We start from the raw sequence: 21,636 nt of genomic DNA, 5'->3' as shown, positions 1-21,636 counted from the left end.
TTTGTTCAACCTAATGTGTTATTTTTTGTTTTATCCTAGTATATTTTCTGTAATGTATTTTATATTATTATTACCCCATAGAAACCTCTTAGCATTCTAGTGAGAGACAGAAAGGTGTTGAATTCAGACGTGTGTGAAAGGGTGTGTGTTTTGTGTGAGATGAGTGTATTGTTATGTGCATGTGTGTGTATAAGAGTCCTTGGAGGCCCTAAGAGGGCATTGATCACTTGGAGCTACCATTACAAGTGGTGTGAACTACATTTTATGAGGGCTGTGTATTGAACTCAGCCACTTTGCAAGAACAGTACACGATTTTGTCTGCTGAGACATCTCTCCAGCTTCTGCAATATTTTGCAACTTGTGTTTATCAAAACATTCTGAGCTCCTAAGTTCTACTCCTCTAACTCCCAGGATGCATTGGGATTCTCTAGTCTTCCCCCTATAAGGGCTAGCATTGTTTTGGCTTCATCTGCAAACATGAGTTCACAAACATCATTCAGATTCTTTCAATATTCATGTGATATCAAAGTCTTACATTCACTAAGATATCAAAAAGAAGCCTCAGATTTTATTATAAATCTTACAGTATATATGAGACAAATAGAACATTACTACTCTGCACTAATGTGGAACAGCCATGTCTTCTAAAAATAGGTGGCTAAGTGGAAGATTGTGGGAGACAATGTAGATAAAAGTAGTATACAGTAGTATACTTATAAACAGCAGCATTAAAAGAAACAGTGAGAGTCACTAGCTAACGAATAATCTTTCATTGTATCCTAGTAGATTGTTCAGTACCAACATTACATGTGTCATTTAAAATTTATGAAATGTGAGTTCTGGAAGATGATTTCTCCCTTAACTTTTGAAGAGAATTTCTCTCTGGTCTTAACAAAATGATGTAGCACTTGGGGACAAAGACACATCCCAACAAGCCTGTACTGGAGGCTAAGATGGAGAAGACCTCCACAGCCACCATGACCTTGCCTTTGGTACTGTGGTAGACAGGGAGAAAAGTGACCCAGACACTGCAGAACAACAGCATGCTGAATGTCAAGAATTTGGCTTCATTGAATGTGTCAGGGAGATTCCTGGCCAAGAAAGCCACAGTGAAGCTCCCCAGGGCCAGAGAGCCCAGGTATCCTAAGACAGAGTAGAAAGCAGTTACTGAGCCCTTGTTGCACACAATGATGATGTTACCATGCTCAGAGTGTGCATCAATGTCAACAGAGGGAGGAGATGTTCCCAGCCAGATTGCACAGAGAATAATTTGGATGGTGGTGCAGATGGGAATGATGTAGTTAGGTACCCCTGATACCAGGAGCCACTTCATCCTTCTTCCAGGAGTAGTGACTTTGAAAGCCAAAACCACAGTAATTGTCTTGGCCAATACAGTGGAAACAGCCACAGTGAATAAAATACCATATGTTATTTGCTGCAGGATACAGGTAGCTGAGTTGGGATGGTCAATGAAGAGCAAGGAACAGAGGAAACAGAAGATGAGGGAGATGAGCAGGATGTAGCTGAGAGTGAGGTTATTGGCCTTCACAATGGGAGTGTCTTGGTGCTTCACAAAGATCCCAAGAACCAGAACAGTGAATGCAGACAAACACAAGGCCATACTGGCCAGAGTCATCCCCAAGGGGTCATCAAAGGCCAGAAAGGTCACATCTTTGTACAGGCAGTGATTCTGCTCTGCATTGGCATACTGGTCCTCCGGACACCTCAAACATTGATCCATATCTGAAGCAGAAAGCAAAAGTATTGTTAGTGCAACTTCAGCATTTCTTATGGACAGGCCACTCCAGTGTATTTTGGGAGCTTTACACTATTCATGTACTTTATTGATAAAGATGCAATTGAGACTTTTCTGAAGAGCAATGCTTCTATTTTATACTTCCTATCTTCCTCAAGGACAAACACAGATCCTATTGATACATTATAACATGAATCTTCCTGTCTGAATTAGAAGTGATGCCCTCATGAGAGATGGAGGCTTGATCTTATCCAGGATGAAACTTCTTATAGCTGTTTTTTATTCTTATATGATCATCACCAAACACCGAGCAACAACAAATTTAATCTATTGTGTGTGCGTGCAAGTGCCTATGTGTGTGAAAGCAGTAAATGAAAAAGAGCCCACGAGTTTGAGAGTTTTTGTTGCATGTGATGTATGGGAAATAGAATGGGGAGAGAGGGAGGTTTCTAATGATGTATGAAATTCTCAAGAAAAATTAATTAAATATGATGCCCTTAGTTGTGTCCTCATCAGGGAACGGGACACTAAACAGTTTATAAAATGAAATAATCTTACTATTAAGGTAGAAAACTCTACAGATATATAACACTCAAAAGTCTTGTATCTTATATCACCACCTTTGTGAGCACAGAACACCAAATTCCTTCCCTAATTTCCTTCTACATGAGACCTCTGTGGGTACTTTCCCCCTGGATGTTCCTGGGGAGTGAGGGATTACAGATTTAGACAGTAATATAGAGGGAATAGAGATAGAGAGAGACAGAAACACAGGATAGCCTCAGAGGAGCCTAGATCCTAAACCACCAGCCCAGAACTTTATTCCAAAGGGCTCTTTATATCAGTGCCAAGGGGAGAGGCAAAAGACTTCCCCATTACTAGATACACCTAAATGTAGATGTTACCAAACAGCTAGTACCCAGTTCAAAGGTCCATGTGTGTGAGTGGTGTGTGTGTGTGTGTGTGTGTGTGTGTGTGTGTGTGTAAGTGCAAGTTGTCAAGAAGGCATCTTGTAGGAGTTGGCTCCATCTCATTTCAATGGGCTTCCTGCAATGAGTTCAGGTCATCAAACTTGTGGCAAGAGATTTACCTTCTTACTCTTCTCATTGACAATAAATATCTTTTTTTTTTTAAGATTTAGTTATTTTTTATGTATTCCGTGGTCAGCCTTCATGTGTGTCTGCATACAAGAAGAGGGCATTGAATCTCATTTTAGACAGTTGTGAGCCACCATGTGGTTTCTGGAAATTGAACACAGGATCTCTTGAAAAGCATCCCATGCTCTTAACTGCTGAGAAATCTCTCCAATGGCCCAAATGTCTTTTTCAAATGTTCTTTGCATTATAGAAAATGACTGGCAATATAAGTCAAACACAATTCTGGACTCTCCTTTGAATTTGGCCATCTCCAAATCAATAACCAATTGACTTATATGGATTATGTATGCCAAACTCTCATTGGAATAATTGTGTCTATATCTTTTCACTACAAGATTATGTTATCTATATTATTGTGACATTCACTGCTAGTGTGTACAAAAATCTTAAGTGGGACAGCTGTCTTTCTCTACATCAAGTGTCCACACTTTTCCCCATTTTTTGATATGAAATCAAGTGCTGTCTCGTGTTTAGCTATTTCTAGTAATTTTACCCACAGTTACTACTCTTTTGTCACCACAACTTACAATGGCATCAGTCTCAAAGCTCTCTGAAGACCTCCCTCAAATGGAAGTAACAGCACTTGCAACATCCCAAAGTTTCTTAGAAGGCTCCAATTGCAGCCTTATGGTACCACTCTGAATTCACATCTTCATGCTGTCTTCCTCACTCACCTGTTAGCTAAATGACAATGCAAAATACCAGCCATCAGCAAATGCTGTATAAACAGCATGCCTACCAACACACAATACTTATTTAACATCACAACACACAGACTCAATATCTCTCTTTTTCAGCAATGTTTCTGGGAAGTGGCAAGAACAAGTTGTATAGGATTCATGACTTCAGTGGCAGGAGATGACTGAACAGTTAAGAGTGCTTATCAGTAGCACAGACACTGAGAGCGACAATTAACAAGTGGGACCTCCTGAAACTGAGACGCTTTTGTAGAGCAAAGGACATGGTCAATAAGACCAAACGACAGCGTACAGAATGGGAAAAGATCTTCACCAACTCCACATCTGACCAAGGGCTGATCTCCAAAATATAGAAAGAACTCAAAAAGTTAGACATCAAAGTACTGAACAATACAATTTAAAAATGGGCTACAGAGCTTAACAGAGAATTCTCAACAGAAGAACTTCAAATGGCTGAAAGGCATTTAACGAATTGCTCAACATCCTTAGTCATCAGGGAAATGCAAATCAAAACAACTCTGAGATACCATCTTGCACCTGTCAGAATGACTAATATCAAAAACACAGAAGACAGCTTATGTTGGAGAGGATGTGTAGCAAGAGGAACACCCTTCCACTGTTGGTGAGAATGCAAACATGTACAGCCACTTCAGAAATCAGTATGGCGGTTTCTCTGAAAATTGGGAATAAGTCTTCCTCAAGACCCAGCTATACCACTCCTGGGCATATACACAAGGAATGTTCAATCTTACCACAAAAACACATGCTCAACTGTGTTTATATCAGCATTATTTGTAATAGCCAGAAGCTGGAAACAGCCAAGATACCCCTCAACTGAAGATGGGTAAAGAAAATATGGCACATATACACAACAGAGTACTACTCAGCAGTAAAAAACAATGAAATCATGAAATTTGCAGGCAAATGGATAGAACTAGAAAATATCATCTTGAGTGAGGTAACCCAGACTCAGAGGGACAAACATTGTATGTACTCAGTCATAAGTGGATACTAAATGTGTGGGAAGGGATGGCCAGATTACCACCCACAACTCCAGAGAGGCTAGCTCACAGGGAAAGACACTTGGAGGGACACATGGATGACCCTGTGAAGGAGAAGTGGATGAGATCTACATGAATGGACTGGGTGTGGGGGAGTGTCAGAGAGCTTGAAGCAGGGATGAGTACATAGGGGATTGGGAGGGTAAAGCTGGAACAGGGACATAGAGGAAGGGCAGGGAGGATGATACCATGATAGATGAGGACATCATGGGAATAGGAAGAGGCAGGGCACTGGGGAGGCTCTCAGGAATCCACAAAGTTGACCCCACTTTGTTCTGCTGGCAGTGGTCCAGAGGGTGCCTGGATCAGTCTATCCTAATGATCAGCCAAATAAATAACCTAGCTGTCATCAAAGAGCCTTTGTCCAGTGACTGATGGAGGCAGATGCAGAGATCCACAGCCAGGCACCAGGCTGAGCTCTGGGAATCCAATGGATGAGAGAGAGGAGAGATATTGCAGGTGAGGGACGTCGAGATCATGATAGGAGGACTTGCAGAGATGACTGGCCACACTACTGGAAGCCCATGAACTGTGGACTAATGGCTGTGGAGCCCCGTGGAACTTGACTAGGCCTTCTGGATACAGAAGATGGTTGTGTGGCTCGAACTGTTTGGGGGACATCCACACAGGGCGATCGGGATCTGTCCCTGGTCTATGGGCAGGCTTCTGGAATCTGGCGCCTGTGGTGTGACACTTTGCACAGCCTTGGTGCAATGGGAAGGGACTTGGATCTGTCTAGGCTCAGTGTGCTGGGCTCTGCAGACTCCCCATGGAAGACCTCTGTTTGGGGGATGTGGGGATGCGGGGTGCCTTGGGAAAGAGGGCTGGGGGTGGGAGGATTGAGGAGGGGGGATCTGTGGATAGTATGTGGGGTGAGTAGAAAATTTCTTAATATAGAAAAGTGAAAAAAAAGAGAGCTTACAGTGTTGTGGAATGGTCTGTATGTCAAGTGTGTTGCTGATTGGTCAGTAAATAAATCACTGATTGGCCAGTGGCTAGGCAGGAAAGATAGGCAAAACAAGGAGGAGAATAAAGCTGGGAAGTGGAAGGCTGAGTCAGAGAGACACTGCCAGCCGCCACAATGAAAAACAGCATGTGAAGATGCCGGTAAGCCACGAGCCACGTGGCAAGGTATAGATTTATAGAAATGGATTAATTTAAGCTGTAAGAACAGTTAGCAAGAAGCCTGCCACAGTCATACAGTTTGTAAGCAATATAAGTCTCTGTGTTTACTTGGTTGGGTCTGAGCAGCTGTGGGACTGGCAGGTGAGAGAAATTTGTCCTGACTGTGGACCTTCAGAAAATCTCTAGCTACATTACAGCTCTTGCAGAGAACAAGGGTTTGGACTCAGCATTCTTGTGGAAGCTTACACCTGTCTGAAACTCAAGTTCCAGCGGCTTGAATGCACTATTTTGGCCTCCACAATCTCCTGCACATAAACTAACAAAGGAAAACATACATACATTCAAGGGGTTAAATGAAAAATAAAATATTTATAAAGACTTGTGACTACAATCTAGTCTACATGTACCTTTACAGGGATATAATCATTGGGACAGTATAGTATAGAATTCCCTCACAGGGCTGTTTGATTTTTCAAGACACTTTCTTTACAAAATACTACCAGCAATAATTTTACAGTGAGTCAAGGGTATATGTGAAGACACAGGTTGTTATTTATAAGGACATTATTATTGATCACATACTTGTAAACAAAATTAAATGATTGGATTTTATTTGTGCTGTAAAAGGGCCACAGAATTTTGTAGGTCCCCAGATCTTCCCTAGCTCAACTGACTCAATGATAGAAGTACCACCAAGACTATAAAACTCACCACCTAGCAGTACCACCTGCCAAAATGAAGCAAAGGCCTAATCCATCATAGTCCTTATAGTACTGGGAAAGTCTCAAAATGTACTGACTTTGCTTTTTAGCTTCTGTGGATCTGCTTTTGGCTCACTGTTCTTGGTAACTGAAGTATGTCAACCCAAAACATGGTTCTTTTGCTTCAAATCTCACCCTGAGAAATACTCAGTGCTACACTGGGGTCCTGAACATCAACTGTAGATGACACTGAGCTAATGAAGACATTATTTGGCTTAAACCTATGTCTGAGCAGTCAAATTTGTGAATATCACAAAGCAGTGCAGCACCCTTCCAGGCCCCTTCAAAAGTGCAGGTTGGATAGCAGAAGAAAGTCAACCTGAAGGATTTCTCCCTGCAGTCAACACTTACCTGTCTCATTGGAAATTTCATTTGCAGGGCAGGGGTGCAATCAAAACAGCAGGCTGCCATTCCTTCTTGATGGATTTTTCTGAATCCAGGGGGACAATCAACACTGCACACAGCAGAGGGCATCTGAGGAAAAGCAGACAGATGCTGGGCAGGAGTTTGACTACTCCTTCAATAGTTATAGCATCTCATCATGTTGAGTAGTTAACAAGTTTTCTTTCTGTATATGACCTGAGTGAACACATTTCTTTCAGTACTTTGTACAAGTCCACACATGAATATATGAGAACAAATTGATGAAGTGTTGAGGTGCTTCCAACTACTAAAAGTTCAGGAAAGTCTAGGAGTATATGTTGTGTCACCATTGGAATGCCTGAACTGAACACCCTACCCACCCATTGTGTAGCTTAGCTTTGTCAACTTGACACAAAGACGAGATACAAGAAAAAAGAGAAACTTCATTGAGAAATTGTCTCTGTCTAATTGATCTCTGGTCATATTGTTCACCTAACGTTTAGTTTTTCATTAATTCTGAGAAGCACTTCCACACTTGATTCCATTTCTGAATTTAGTGGAAATGCTTTAAGTTTCTCTCCATGTAGTACAATGTTTTCTATGTTCTGTTTTATAAAAAACTTATTTTGTCAGAAAATGTCCTTTCTATTTTTCAAATTTGTTTTTTATGTTTGCTTTCCCTGAATGGATGCTGGAAATCACTCAAGATATTTTCTGTATCTTTTTCAATGAGCATATAATTTATATCCTAGCATATATTTATGTGACATAATATACTTGATTGATCTGTGTATGTTGAAACAGGCTGACATCCCTGTAATATAGTCACCTTGTGTGTAGGGACTGATCTTCCTGATGTGCTCTTGAGACCTGTTCGCCAGTATTTACTTGAGAATTTCTCCGTTCATGTTCATTGACTGGAGTACAATTTTCTTCTTTCTGATTCACTTTACCTGCAATGGACTTTTTCCTGTACAGCGGAGACTCTGTTCTTCTTTATGAGTACAGTAGCAAGACAATGTTGTTTGTTGTTGTTTTTTTAAATTTCTTTGTCTGTGTCCTTTGATTAGAAAATGGGATTCTTCAAATTCAGTTATTAATGAAAGTTATTTGGTGATTATTGTCAATTTGTGTTTTTGTAAGTTTTGATGTATTTTAAACCTTTGCTTTTCTGTCTAGTGATCTAGTGTAGTCTACACATTCCTGTGACATCTACTGATTAACTTAATATTCGTTGTAAAGGAGTGTGTAATGTGTAAAGACACTGTGGAAGTGTCTTCCTTAATGATGTTCCAGTAGCTAAATATTCCTGCAATTTGTGTTCACCATTACAAGTTTTTCTATCTTCCTGAAATTATGAAGGACAGCTTTGTTGGGTATAGTAACTGAAGTTGTAAATTTTGTCTCTGTTTGAAACACTTAATTGATACACCCTCCTTTTAAAGTGTCTACGAATAAAGCTACTGTTATTATGATGAGGACTTTCAATGAAATTGACCTTCTCTCTTGTAACCTAAAATTTCTCTTTATTCTGCATAATTGAGATTTTAAGTAATATTCTAAAAAGTCAGGTCCTTTTCTGAACCTGTCTGTTGGGCACTCTGACTGCCTCCTGTATCTGGATGGCCATATTGCCCCTGCATTTGGTAAAATTTTGGCTGTCATTTTATTAGAAATACCTTTGGTCCTTTCACATGTTGTCCTCCTCTTGTGCCTGTACTTTCTTAATTTGGTATTATATTGATCTTCATCATTCCTTATTGTTTTATATAATGAGTTATATAATTGTATAATGAATGAATTATATTATATAATTATATTGTTTTATATAATGAATTATAATTCATCTGTCTTGTTTCAAGTCCCAATAGCCTGGCTTCTACTTGAGATATTCTCTTAGTAACACGTTTTATACAGTTTGCTGTGTGAATTGTTGTGTCTTTCATTTTAACAATGGTAGTATGGGGCCGGGCAGTGGTGGCACATGCCTTTAATCCCAGCACTCGGGAGGCAGAGCCAGGTGAATCTCTGTGAGTTCGAGGACAGCCTGGGCTACCAAGTGAGTTCTAGGAAAGGCACAAAGCTACACAGAGAAACCCTGTCTCAAAAAAAAAAGAAAAAAAAAAAAGAATGGTAGTATGAATTCTCCATTGTTATTGTACCTTTATTGAATTTTTGTCTCTCCTTCATTCAATTCCTTATTATTTGCAAGTGTTTGTCTAATTGGATTGTCCTTAGAGGTAATTTGAATGCTCTTTGATTTCTGGAACATTCTTACAACTATTCTTTGAAGTCTATGTTTAGTATGTCATTGAGTTCACTGTCATGTAAGCCTATGATTGTATCATTTGGAGTCCTGCTTCCTCACTGTTTGCAAGTTTCATTTCTGCTTACAATTTGCATATCTAGAATACGGCACATATTGTTTTGATTTTATTCCTCCCTATCATTTTGTTGGATGTTCTGTAATGTTCGTTCAAGTTAGGCCTGGTAGAAGCACACTTGTGATTTCGTTGCTCTCTTCTGATCTAGTGGTACAGGCTAGTAGCTAAAACTTCAACCCATTTGCTCTGTTCTCTGAGCATAATTTTCTCATCACTGTGAAAATAGAATATTAACTCCTTATTTAACTCTATCTTAGCAACTTGAGATATCACTTCAGGTTAAGTTTGCACACTTTCTGGAAGTAAACCCCTTTCAAACTCAACATACAACATTATAGTAGGCAATGTAGTTCAGATACTATAAAACCAGATACATCAGAATCAATACCTATGATATATCTGGGAACACATAATGGAATATTTTATTTTCAATTTTTTTCAAAGCCAAATTATTATAATTATGAGTGCCTGTCCAACCAAACAAGGAAACAATACAAATCTTTCTGTTTATTTTTTCATTTGTTTGTTTGTTTGAATGAGGTATGCAAGAATCAAGGTGCAAAAAAATGCTCTTCTAAGGAAGGATTCATTTAGAAATTATGATTGAGGGCTGGAGAGGTGGCTCAGCAACATATCTTGCTGTTCAATCGCCCAACTCCTACACTTAGGCTCAGAATTGTCTTCAGTTCCTGGGTATCATAATCCCTCTGTGGGCATGCTTACATACCTAATACTCATATGGAACAGATATATACAGGCAAAACATCCATATACATAAAAATTCTAAAAAACAAGTTTTAATTAATAAAATATCTAAGGTGGCCCATGAAAATGTGAATGTATTGTTAGTACAGTAGGCAGTTTAGGACCTCCTAGTCAAAGCACTTGAATAAAATTATAGAATATAAATTAATGACTTGCATATCTGTTCCTAGCTCCAAATCTTTCCTTACAAATAGCTTTAGTCTTTCCAGCATGTGGATTCAACAAAAAAGAAGAAAATCAATAGGCAACAATCAATGGAACCAAGAGAATATTGATAAATTTACTGTGAATAATAGCAAGTGTTGGTCATATCTAGTTTTATATTTGTTTATAAATCAGAGTGTTTCTGATATGATAAAAATATGTGTTTGTCTTAGATTTTCAAAACCTTACCAAAAAATCATATTTTTAAAATCTGAATTGAAGAAACATCATCCAAAAGTTTAAAGTTATGTCTTTACATGATCATCCATCTAATTTCACTAAGTCACAGAGAAATCCAAATGGCCTCACTTGACAGTGGCTACAACTCTGAAGTGTAGTACATCAATACATTTTAGTCAGACCCACCTGTCTACTTCCTGTGGCCCACTCTATCATATCTTCATATAAATGGAGCTGTTGACCATGTGGAAAATATGGCTTAAACTCTCCTATTTTCACCTTAAGTCCAACACCATGGGGAATATTAGAAATGTGGTAAATGTCATACTTTGCTTGCAGTTTTTCTTTCTGATTCATATTTATTACATCTCCAACAGGATTAACAAAATACATATTCTTCAGAAATAGGTGAAGCTGAAAGATAGGCAATATTCTTTGTTTTAAGTTGAAAATGATTTTATTTCATCCTAAGGCAAATTTATTGAAGGTGCCCAAGGCAGAAACTCAATGAAAGCATGTGAATAAATAAAGTTGTTGTGTTTCTAGAATTTTAATTCTCTCAGGGGAAAGCATCAAACACAAACAAAGACAAACACGCAAACATCAAACATAAATATACACCATAAACACACACATACACACACACACACACACACACACACTCACACACAAACACTTCCACACAAACACCAATGCAGAAGCACACACATAATACAGCCACACTCATTAATACACATACACACTAACACACACATACGGACAGACCTAAGCAATCAAATACAGAAAAAGACACAGAAACACATAGGCACATAAAGACAAAAAAACACACACAGAGAGACACACACTGATAAAAAACATTCACAAAGAGACACACACAATAAATATATGCTCAGATATACAGTCATGAACAAACACAGAAGAGAGATATTCATACATGCAAAGTAGCACATCTATACACATGCATACAAAGTCACAGAAATGCATTTAGACAACCACAAAGACAAAAACATGTACACAGAAACAAATACAAAAACACACAGAAAATCAGATGCAAATATACTTACACACACAGGTACACAAGAAGGTGTTGAACTGAATCAGCACTATTTCCTGTAATATAGCTATCAGAGAATCACAAGGGTTAAGGTCCCCAGAGCCTACAGTGGTGTCAGAATCAGGTGCGTACACTTATGCAAACCATCCCTTATAGTGAACACCACATACATGACAAACATTGATTTTGGTATGTGAGAGACACTTTAAAGATTATAACATTGATGAACCAAGTACCATCCATTGAAAGATACAGTACCTGTGAGCAGTCAGAATCCAGTTCTCTCAGAGTCTTTATTTGCTGGTTTTCTACTTGTTGAAGAAGCATTTCATGGAGAGCATGGGCCACAGCATACACAGCATTGTATATATCATAAGCATCATCACTAAAGGCCATGTCAAAACTCTGTAGCTTTAACCATTCCAGTGAGGCATTGAATGAGCAGTTCTCCAGTGTCTTACAGTTAGATGTGGAGGCTTCACAACTAAAGTACATCCACCCCAGTCCTGCCAGGAACAGGTCTGTGTATTTGGAAGAGTTCAATGTCTGAACAAAATTTTTAAAACCAGAAATCTCAGCATGGTGGTGTGCAAAAGCAAGAGTCCCATGGAATGAGCCAAGGGTGAAGTATCTCTTATTTGTAGTGACATCCCACTGTGAGGTGGTGACCCATATTCTCTTTATACCCTGTGAAACCCACATTCTGAAGGACACAGCTAGAGTACCGCCTGTGTCACCATAAATGATAACAACATTTGTGGATGATGTCTCAATTTGGTTGTTATACACTTCAGCTCTTGACATATATAACTCCATGTTGACTGGGATCATGATCACAAAGGCTAAGCAGACTCTTTGGACTGCTCTTTCTCCTCTCAGATCTGAGAGAAATTGGAGACCCTGGTCATCATCTGAGATGGCCAGCCCAACCCAGTTCCAGTTGAAGTGAATCATCAAAGAGACCATGGCCAGGGCCAGAGCTGTGTCCTTGGGGGCCATCTGATACAGACTGGGAAATTGTTCACGATCACTCAGGATAGGATGGAAAGGTCCATAGGTGAGCTGAAGGACATAAAACACAGGGAGCAGCATGAGGTAGAAGACTGTCAGAAATCTCAATGGGAGCCCTGAGGTGTGTGAAGCACCAGTTTGAAATGACAGGAAGGGCAATTTTCCCTGTTACTACAGTTATAATACACTGTTAGAAACCTGCAGAAAATCACCTTTCTACAATTTGTTCAAGGAAAATCACTTTGACTGCTAATTCTTCTTCTCATCTACATATCAAACGATGAATTGGAATGTCCCATTGAGTGGCTGATTAATCACACTTGAACTTGGTTTACATTAATGTGAAACCAATCTCCCCCTTATACTGTCCTCAGCATCAGGCTTAGCCAAAAAATGAGAAAGATTCCATAATTTACACCCAAACAACCTCACCTGTGGATAATTGTAGAACACCAAAAGTTGTGCCAGGCTTATGGATGGTGTTAACATTGGTCCTGTAATCATTACCCGACATTTGATCTTACGTTTACAGATGTAGTTAAGAAGAGGTCTATGCCTTTTTGTAGTAACGTATATGAATTTTTGAAATGCATGTTTATCATGAAAAAGGTCTGTGAAGAAGTAAAACATGAGAGACACATTTGGTAGAAGATATAGATTCCTGTTGATTTCGTCCACAGCAAAAGCCAAAGGCTGGTGTGTCAGAATAGACTGCTGACTTTTGCTAAAACTCGAGCCTGAATTCTCACAGAAGAAAACCAGACCACAATGGAATAGATAGGAAGTCAGATATTCAGAGCTTGTTGACCGAACGGGTTAATTCAACAGTGGTATCCTGTTAAACGCAGGTACACGTACAACAACTCCGAGCTTCTCATCTCCCATGCATTCCAAAGGGAGAGTCCCTTCCGATCCTGAACTACGCGCACTGCCACACTGCACAGCGCAGCTCCCTGCAGACTAGTACGGGAGTTTCTTGCTTTTGACAGGCTTTAGGTCTTAGACCATGGTAAATGAAGACCACATGAGAATAGGAAGAAACAAAGTGCTAGAGAGGCCCACAGAAATCCACAAAGATACCCCCACAACAGACTGCTGGCAATGGTCGAGAGACAGTCCGAACTGACCTACTCTGGTGATGGGATGGCCAAACACCCTAATTGTCGTGCTAGAAACCTCATCCAACTACTGATGGATCTGGATGCAGAGATCCATGACTAGGCCCCAGGTGGATCTCTGGGAGTCCAATTAGCGAGAATGAGGAGGGTTTATATGAGAGAGAATTGTTGAGACCAAGGTCGGATAAAGCACAGAGACAAATAGCCAAACAAACGGAAACACATGAAATATGAACCAGTGGCTGAGGGGTCACCAACTGGATCAGGCCCTCTGAGTGGGTGAGACAGTTGATTGGCCTGATCTGTTTGGGAGGCATCCAGGCAGTGGGACCGGGTCCTGTGCTCATTGCATGAGTTGGCAGTTTGAAACCTGGGGCCTATGCAGGGTCCCTTGGCTCGGCATGGGAGGAGGGGACTGGACCTACCTGGACTGAGTCCACAAGGTTGATCTCAGTCTGTGGGGAAGGCTTTGCCCTGGAGGAGATTGGAATGGGGGGCGGGCTGGGGGGAAGGTGAGGGGGGCAGGAGGGGGGAGAACAAGGGAATCTGTGGCTGATATGTAGAACTGAATTGTATTGCAAAATAAAAATTAAAAAAAAATATGCAATAATGTTTCATGTTGGTAGTAAAGATAGTTGTGCAATATCATTTGAGGGAAACAAAAATATTTCCTGTTTCTTAAGGTTGTGAATTCATTTGATTAATAAGGAAAGTATGTAAGATTAAAGTAGAATTTCTAAAAGAGAAAAAGAAAACAGATCACATTATATTTATATTTTCTTTTGTTCTTACAATTTAGTTTAAATTGCCAATGAAAGTCTTTAGAGACTCTAGAATTCAGATTAAAACAGCCACAAACACTCTACTGGACATCAAGTTTCATTTTAGTAAATTCTACATTTATCTTTTGTCAATATATAACAGTTATAAAAATCTACAGCATTTTTTTCTCACAAAAATTATGCAATATTTAACAATACATGTCTTGATTAGGGTGCTTCCTGCTCTTCCAATGGACATAATTGCTTTTTGGTTATTCCTAGCACCAGAAAAATAATGACATTTTTCTTGCTTATTAATATATGTAAGCTGTGTCAATGCCTAATTTGAATAAAATATTAAAGTTAAGATTAAAAAAAAAAAGCCAAAGGCAGAGCAAATTGGTAGTTTTCAGGTGGTATTCTGAAAATAAAGCCACGGGATTTAGTATGGATAAGGCTCTGTAGATCAATGCTTTGTAGTTAATACAAGGATTATCATGCATTCGATGTCATTTTCAGATATAGCTTGACAAATTCCCCTATGTTGTAAGGTTGGAAAAACAAGAGATGCTTGAGAGCTTGAAAAAAACCTAAACGGTTCATGAGAGTGGATGTCACAAAAATGAGAAATGTGTTCTTGTCCACTTTGACAGAGAATTTGATCTTGGCAATTTGAGTAATGGATTCACATTTGATAAATGATATGTGTGTGTATGTGTAGGAAGCTTGAGAATGCAGTTTTTTGGGGGGCCAGAAGAGGAAGCTGGATCCTGCAGAGCTGGAATTTTAAGTGGTTTTGAGGTGGCTGCCAACATGGGTGATTGAAACTGAACTCAGATCCTTTGACAGATCAGTAAGTGCTCTTAACTGATGACTCATGTCTACAGCACCAGTTTATTACTACTTTCTATATTCTAGATATTCTTCAGTCTGGTAGAGCCAGTAGAGATTATTCCACCTGTGTGGGCTGCCTCCTAACATGCTCATAGCATTTTAGGCAGTCTGAAAATAGAACAACTATATGAGAAGATTAATGTTGATGGGATTATACACATTATTACTTTCCTTATCATTATTTTACTATTTAAAAAATAATCATTTTCAGTGCCAGGATAAAAGCTTTAGAAAAACCTGTTAAACCTGTTAAAATGAATTATATAGAAATTCAGATTCAGACAGAAGAAATTAACAGTGAAATTGTTTCAGGATTGGATTATAAGGTTACAGAAAGAAGGTCTATTTTCACACAATCACCCTTAATTTATCCAGTAATCATACAGCATCTACCTGGCCAACTGAATGCACAAAATATTCAGACTCCAATTGAAATGTTATATTTACGAAAGTTTAAGGAGGCAATAGTATCTTATGGCATGCATTCCCCATTTGTAAAGCAAATGTTAAACTCCTGGTCAACTTATAATAAGATTATACCATAGGACTGAAGAAAGCGGGTAAATACTGTTCTGGAACCCGGGGCACAGCTGCAGTGGCAAATATGGTTCAAAGAGGTAGCTAAAAACATAAAAAAATCAATGGAGGACTAAAGGTATATAAATCTCTCAGGATCAGCTTGTTGGAGAAGGCCAATATGCTTTAATACAAACAAAATGTTTATATGATATCCAAACCCTAATTCTATGTCAATTGGCATCCTTGAAAGCATGGAACAGAGTTGAGGAACCAGGAAAGAAAACTGAGTCATTTAAAACAGTTATACAGGGCCCAAAAGAATCCTTCATGGATTTCTTACAAAAACCTATTTCAGCAGGAAAGACAATGGTCTCGAATTCAGAAGCTAGCAAAAAAATAATCAAATGTTTGGCTTTAGAGAAATAGAATGCAGCATGCAAGAGAATAATCAGGTCATTAAAGGCAAGATCTGCACCCTTGGAAGATTAGATTAGGGACATGTTTACTGTTGAGGCTCATGACAATGATGATATGTGGATAGGAGAAGCAAGAGGTTCGAGGAATGTCAGACCTTTTGGATTTGGAAAGCAAGGACATTTGAAAAGGGACTGTAAACAGGGCATTTCCTAGAAACAGTGTTTTTTCAAGGAACAATGGCAACAGAATTCCCCTTCCTTCTGGAGTATGCAGAAGGTGTGGTAAGGGAAAACACTGGAACAACAAATGCAGATCAACAAAAGACAGGCAAGGTAATACTTTGCCTCAGTCTTTGGGTAACTCCCAGAGGGGCCTCAGGCACACCCCAACAGCAAATCCAGCTCAGACCTTTCTTGCAGTCATAGAGGAAACTCCTACTCAGAGCAACTAAATAACCCAATGCCTATTGGAATAAACCAGGCTGCTTGGGGTAATAGAACACCTGAGACAGAGAGAACAGAAAATTCAGGAGAAACCATGAAGGAATTTTTTTGGCAAACTTCTATAAATGAAAAAAGACCAAAATTAACAATAAAAATAAAAGGTGTTTTGTTGTCTGGTCTGGTAGACACAGGTACTGATGTGACCATAATTGCACCAGAATTTTGGCATTCAACTTCGCATCTTCAGGAGGTAAACGGTCAGCTGTTAGGGATTGGAACATTATCGCAGGTAAAACAGAGTGCAAGATGGCTCAAATATATAGGTCCAGAAGGACAGAGAGGAAAATTAAAACTATATGTGGCTAACATACCTATGAACCTGTGGGGTCGAGACCTGTTGCAACAATGGAATACTCAGATTAACATCCTTCCAACCTCAGAAACAAAACACAAACTAGCACATGTTTCTTAGAGAAATATTAGAAGGTATTATTCTAATGAGTGGTCACCAGCCATCCATATTATGCAAGAACAGAATACACAACTGATGATCTTCCAAAGACACCTTTATTATGACAGACAAGCCTGTATGGGTTCATCAATGGCCTTTAACACCAGAGAAACTCCAGAATTTAGAAAAGCTGGTAGAAGAACAGATAAATGCTCTGCATATTGAAGAATCAACCAGCCCTTAGAATTCTCCTGTATTTGTTATTAAAAAGAAATCTGGTAAATGGAGAATGGTAACAGACCTTAGAGCAAATAACAAAGTAATTCAGCCAATGGGCTCTCTACAATCTGGAATTCCTTTGCCTACACTGTTACCAAAAGGATGGCCTCCTATAGTTATTGATTTAAGACTGTTTCTTTTCAATACCCTTACAAGAAAAAGACAGAGAAAGATTTGCTTTCACAGTGCCTACTTACAATAATTCTCAACCCGTTAAGAGATATCAATGGAGGGTCCTCCCACAGGGAGTGTTGAATAGCCCAACCCTGTGCCAATATTTTGTACAACAGTCATTGGAAGTGATAGGTAAAAAAATTTCCTAAATCTATAATTTATCATTATATGGATGATATTTTACTAGCCGACCCAAATGCAGATACTTTAGAAAGAATGTTTGAAGAAGTAAAGAAAATTTTGCCTTGCTGGTGATTACATATTGCTCTTGAAAAGATACAAAGAGGAGATTCTATTAATTATTTAGGATATAAAATAGGTCTACAAAAAATTAGACCCCAGAAGGTGCAAATTGGGAGAGATTGATTACAGACTCTTAATGACTCTCAACGATTATTTGGAGACATTTCTCATCTAAGAACTATTGTTGTGGTAAAAAATTATGAACTTAATAATTTGTTCAAAACCTTAGAAGGTGACAAGGACTTAAATAGTCCAAGAGAATTATCACCTGAAGCTGAGAAAGAATTGGCCTTGGCAGAAAAGAAAGTACATGAAGGATACATGGATTGTATCCATCCAAAGCTGGATTGCATTTTGGTTATTTTACCCTCTGGACATTCTCCTACAGGAATATTAATGCAAAGGGTAGATATTATATTGGAATGAATATTTTTACCAAATAAACCAAATAAAAAATTAAAAACTTATGTGGAAAAAATCTCTGACTTGATTTGGAAAGGAAAATTGAGACTTTGTCAATTAGCAGGAATATACCCAGCAGAAATTGTTGTACCTTTAACTAAGGAGGACATTTAAAAGTTATGGACAGAAACTGAACCTTGACAAAGAGCTTGCAGTAATCTTTTGGGAAAAATTAACAGCAAGTAACCCAAAAGTGATAGAATTGATCTTATAAAGACAGCTGATTGGATTTTTCCTTGAATTGTATGGGAAAAACCCATATCCAGAGTTCGTACATTTTATACAGATGTAAGCAAACAAGGAAAGGCAAGTTACAAATCAGAAAATTTAAGTAAAGTGGTTCAAAGTCCTTATACTTCAGTTCAAAAATCAGAATTGTATGCAATTTTGTTGGTATTAATGGATTTTTCAGAACCTCTCAACATAGTTACTGACTCTCAGTATGCTGAAAGAGGGGTGTTACATATGGAGACTGCAGAATTTATCCCTGATGAGTCAGAATTAACTTCACTATTTATTCAATTACAAGATACAATCAGGAAAAAGAGTCATCCTTTATATATAACTCACATCCAATCCCATACTGATCTGCCAGGGCCTCTAGCACAAAGTAATGATGAGATTGATAAATTGTTGATAAGAAATGTACTGGAGGCCTCAGAATTTCATAAAAAAAACATTATGTCAATACTAAAGGTTTAAAAAAAGGATTTTTTCCAAAACCTGGCAACAAGCCAATGAAATTGTAAGGAAATGTCCTACTTGTTCCTTTTACAATAAGACGCCATTACCAGCAGGATGTAACACAAAGGGTACTCAGAGGAAAAAAATATGGCAGATGGACGTGTTTCACTTTGCAGAATTTGGAAAATTGAAATATGTACACCATACCATTGATACTTATTCAGGATTTCAATGGGCAACTGCTTTGAGTTCTGAAAGAGCTGATTCTGTAATCACTCATTTGCTAGAAGTTATGGCCAACATGGGTATACCTGTCAAATTAAAACTACAATGCTCCTGATCTCAGACTGCTGGGAAGGCTTTGCCCTGGAGGAGGAGGGAATCGAAGGTGGACTGGGGGGAAGGTGAGGGGGGCAGGAGGGGGGAGAACAAGGGAATCCATAGCTGATATGTAGAACTGAATTGTATTGCAAAATAAAAATTAAAAATATTTTAAAAAAACTACAATGCAGCCGGGAGGTGGTGGCACATGCCTTTAATCCCAGCACTCGGGAGGCAGAGCCAGGAGGATCTCTGTGAGTTTGAGGCCAGCCTGGGCTACCAAGTGAGTTCCAGGAAAGGTGCAAAGCTACACAGAGAAACCCTGTCTCGAAAAACAAACAAAAAAAAAAAACTACAATGCTCCAGCATATGTCTCTGTTAAAATGTAATGGTTTTTTGCTTATTACAATATAAAGCATATTACAGGTATACCACATAATTCTACAAGCCAAGCAGTAACAGAAAGATCAGACAGAACTCTAAAGGATATGCTAAATAAACAGAAAGGGATAACAAAACCCCAAGAAATAGACTACATATACTCTATTAACTTTGAATTTTCTCAGTGCTAATGATAAAGGAACAACAGCTGCAGAGAGACACTGGATAATAGAAAAAACTACAGAATTAAGTCAACCTATATATTTTAAGGATGTGCTGACTACAGAATGGAAACCAGGATATGTGTTACATCAGGGACAAGGTTTTGATTTTATTTCTACAGGAGAAGATAAGCTGTGGATATCATTAAAAATTGATAAAGGTTCGATTTGAACAAGAGAGATCTCTTAATTAGAGGAGGTGATAGTTCATCAACCAGCATAACCATCCAATTTAAACTAACTTATACCATTAATACATGCTTTTTCATTTAATCAAATAATAACTTGCCAATAGGGAACCTCCCCAAAATTAGTCTTGGGGAAAGATTTTTGTTTTTGTCTTTTAGGATAATGAAGGCTAAGGAATATGAAGAACCCTGGACAAATGAGACAACTGAAGAAAAAGAACAAATCATCTGTCCCAAGAAAAAGAGCAAAATGATCTATTTGTATATCATGTATCAAATTTCATAACTTTTCCTAAATGTTTGTTTTGTTCTTCTCTAAAGACATTTAACACTGTTGGACTTCTTGTAGTCCCAGTTCAATTAAAATTTAATGCTGGCTTTGGAGTTGGAGAATGGTTCTCTCCTTCTTTAAACTCAAGCATGTTGTTAAAAGAAAAATGTAAACTCTCTGTATCATGCCAGAAGAAGGGGCCATCTTCTGATAGGGGACAGGAGAAAAACCAAATTAATTAAGGTACTATTTTATTACTAATAATCTCAATTCTTTGATTCTATTCTGATTCTTTAAACTTTTTTTAAAGTATGAATTTTATACCAAAATTTACAAGATTAATACATATATTAAACTTTGTTAGATAATAATAATGGTCATATAGAATACTAATTCTAAAAAAAAGGGCTTCAGTTAGCTACCTATACATGACTTTGTGTTTGAGTCTCTTATCGGATTTCTGCAGGAAATCACGGCCAGGCCTAACATCAACTGAAGTCTCCAGGAAGAAGATGGGGCCCCACAACAACAATAATTCCACATGAACAATAATAATAGCACTAAGCCGACAAATATCATCTACAGATCAACTTTGGACAACAAACTGCTCAGAGCAATTTTGAGATGGCTAGCCGAGATGATCCAATTTCAATGACTACTTGAATAAGTACTTGAGATAAGCCCTGAACTTTGGCATTATGCTCAAACTGGACAACAAAAGGATATAGCTACCTTTCCTAGAATTTGACAATTAATCCAAATTTTTTCTTTTCAGAATAAAGATATCTTCACCCATATCCAGCAAGAAGCAGTTTTAAGACTCTGACGCCCACATTCCCAAAGAGGTGGTGTTGGGTGGGTGGTTTTTTTTTTTTTTTGGTCTTTAAAAGGGTTTTGGGTCTGGGATAATTTTCATTGTTTAGGAGGGTTGATTACAAGTTGTTGTGAAGGGTTAGGAATAGGACTAAGCAAAGGAGATTAGATTTAAGGTTCTTATTTTTAAAAAAAGACAATTACTAGTTTTAAATACTTTACATTGGATTTGATATTTTTACATTGTACACAAATTATATATATTGAGTTTGATATTGTTAGAAAATACTATATTTATATTTCTAATCTTGTTCAAGATATTGTATTTATATCATTCATTTAACAATGTAATGCAATTTGCTGATCCTTGAATATTAATTATTACCAACTATTAGGATATAAAGTAATGAAAGTTAGTAGTTAGACATTACAATCAAACTTGTAGTCACATTAGGTGTGTTTTCAAGATCAAGCAGA

At 38.2% G+C, this 21,636-nt stretch overlaps 1 pseudogene; it reads right to left on the bottom strand.

Moving 5' to 3' along the window:
* Positions 1-674: 674 nt before the first annotated feature.
* Positions 675-13,207, bottom strand: LOC131902638 (vomeronasal type-2 receptor 116-like; annotated as a pseudogene).
* Between the last annotated feature and the right edge of the window lie 8,429 nt (positions 13,208-21,636).

This window comes from Peromyscus eremicus, chromosome 1 (assembly GCF_949786415.1).
Source record: "Peromyscus eremicus chromosome 1, PerEre_H2_v1, whole genome shotgun sequence".
NCBI classification, from domain to species: Eukaryota; Metazoa; Chordata; class Mammalia; order Rodentia; family Cricetidae; genus Peromyscus; species Peromyscus eremicus.
This window is presented reverse-complemented; position numbering and strand designations above follow the sequence as displayed.